The sequence below is a fragment of the Monopterus albus genome, unplaced genomic scaffold (genome assembly GCF_001952655.1).
Source record: "Monopterus albus unplaced genomic scaffold, M_albus_1.0 scaffold332.1, whole genome shotgun sequence".
NCBI classification, from domain to species: Eukaryota; Metazoa; Chordata; class Actinopteri; order Synbranchiformes; family Synbranchidae; genus Monopterus; species Monopterus albus.
The window spans coordinates 517,231-519,949 of record NW_018128212.1 but is presented as its reverse complement, the minus strand read 5'-3'; the positions used below and the strand labels follow the sequence as shown (position 1 = coordinate 519,949).

At 39.8% G+C, this 2,719-nt stretch overlaps 1 protein-coding gene across 1 annotated transcript in view; it reads left to right on the top strand.

The window, feature by feature from the left end:
* The window catches only part of chtf8 (CTF8, chromosome transmission fidelity factor 8 homolog (S. cerevisiae)), a 10,545-nt gene that overhangs the window by 5,034 nt on the left and 2,792 nt on the right, over positions 1–2,719 (top strand). The window lies entirely within an intron of this gene.

Below are 2,719 nucleotides of genomic sequence, written 5' to 3'. Positions count from 1 at the left end.
CTCTGGGAATACTCTCCATCACCTCATCTAACTCACTCCAGAATCTCTCCTTCTCTTCTAACTCACACCCTACTTGTGGAGCATAACCACTGACTACATTCAACATTACCCCTTTAATTTCCAACTTCTGTCTGACACTCTTTTCACCTCTAAAACATTCCTCACCACCTCCTCCTTCAGGATCACTCCTACCCCATTTCTCTTCCTGTCCACACCATAATAAAACAGTTTGTATACCCCTCCAATGCTATGCGCTTTGCTACCCTTTTACCTGGTCTCCTGCACACACAGTATATCTACCTTCCTTCTCTCCATCATGTCCACCAGCTTTCTTCCTTTCCCTGTCATTGTGCCAACGTTAAGAGTCCCTATTCTCAGACCTATACTTCTGCCTTTCCTTTTCTCTCTCTATCTACGACTCCTTCTACCTCCTCTCCTTCTTTAACCAACGGTAGTCCAATTTCCGCCAGCACCCTGTAGGTCAACAGCACTGGTGGCGGTTGTTGTTAACCCGGGCCTCGACCGATCCGGTAGGGAATTCGTACTAATGATTCGCATGTTTAAATTTGGCGTGTTTTTACGCTGGATGCCCTTCCTGACACAACCCTCTCTATTTATCCGGGCCTGAGACTGGCACAGAAGTCACTGGCTTGCAACCCCTGTGGTTAGATTGTATTTTTGGCTATTTGAAGATTCCTTTTAGAAATACAAGTGCTAAAATTATTTTTATTTTAAAATGCAAAGACAATCATAGATTAAAAAAAAGATGTTTTTTTTAAATCTATGGTCAAAATGGCAGGCATAAACTTAAAATGAGACTGTGGGGAGTGGTGATGAATTAGTGGTATTTTGTACAAATGGTTATTGCCATTTAGTTAATTCTGTTTTCAAAGCAGGTGAAAGAAAGGTGAAGTAGACTACTAGACAGTATTTACACGCTGCATATTTTTGTTCTGTTTCCAGGTTCATGGTCACAATTTTTGATTAACACAACTTGTAATGCGATGAAGACAAGTCTGTTACAGATCAGATTAATGAAGATCACTGATAATGTCGATCAAAACATTAAGAGCAGCTGCGGTTTTGTTTGTTGACTGCAGCTAATTGTACTGTTTGGGTCTTTCCTCTAAGTTTAGTAAATAACTTTAGCTTTCATACAGAAGCAGCATGGATGTCCTCCAGTGAGAGAGCTGTGCATTTAGGCATGTGGCACAACAGCCATAACTTCATTAATTATTTATATTTATTAATTAACCACAACACATGGACAAGTTTCAATATGAAAAACAATTTGTAAATATTCGAGATGGGCCTGTATTGGTATCGGGTCCGATGTTGATGTCATTCACTCAACAGATGTTGGATGTACATGGTTTTTCCTTAACTCTGATGGTCGGTCATGTGCTTTGTGAAACCAGATCTTTCCTATGTTCTGAACAATTTTATGATGTTTATTTGCAGCAAATGTTCAAATTTAGACACGTACCAATCTGACCGGTGTATCAGGAGTGAACCCTGCATTCCTATGGATCTGTGTACTGTTTTCTGTTTCCTGATGGTCAGTCAGCCCTGGATTTATAAGATGGGCTAGGTTGATGGAGAGACATGTCTTATCCATGTTACTGACAACGTACCACTGGCATCTTTTCCTGGATAAAATTTTACACTCAGATGACAGCTGTAGCAGGTGCTGCAACGTGGACGAGCAGTGCCAGCTCTGTTTGGAAGAAAATTATAGTTATCCACAGTTTTTTTTTTTTTTTTTTTTTTTTTTTTTTTTTTTTTTTAAACCATAGTCTGTAACGTATTCTCATTCAATATTACTGTTTTGTGTTTCTGCAGACATTTGTGTTTCTGCTCCATACACAGACTGTTCCACTCTATTTCTGGGTTTATCACAACATGAAGCGCCGCTGCTGACGGCCTGCGTTTTTGACAACCTAAAGCTCCACTTTTACTATAGGAAGAGAAAATACTGTATTGAAAAAGCTTAAATAATTAAACAGAAGCCTTTTCTAGATAAAATAATAATAATTGTGCCTTATTTATTCAGATAAACTCCCACGTTGTCTTTAAAGGCATTCAACAGCTGTTCCAATTTTGAGAATCTGTTAGAGAAAATCATGTCTTAAAAAAAAAAGAAGCTAGCTAACATTATTTATTTTGTTAAATCTCCCCACCTATGTAAAGGAAAAAACCTTTTTGTGGATTAAGATATCATACCTTTATTTATTTCAGATAAAATTCACTGTTGTCAGTTTTTTGACAACCAGAAGCCCTGTTCAAATGTTGAGACCTCAGTCTCTTGCAGCTCTATTTAAACATCCCGACCCGTCTGGGGACCGATTACACTGAGGTCACCTTATTTCCCCAACTAGACATTATGTCTGAAAACTTTCTGTCAATCCTGTTCCCAAAGGAACCCCAGGTAGTAAAATTTGATGGAATGCAGGTGGCCTTCTAATTAACAGGGGTATGTCAAGATCTCGTTCAATGAGATCTCACGATATGAAAATGTGATGATATTTCTTGTAGCAGCAAAAGCTGTCTCATATCAGTACATAACAGAACCAAGCCAGTATGACGGCGTGTAACCCATCCATCCATCCATCCATTTTCTTCCGCTTATCCGGGGCCGGGTCGCGGGGGCAGCAGTCTAAGCAAAGATGCCCAGACCTCCCTCTCTCCAGACACTTCCTCCAGCTCCTCCGGGGGAATG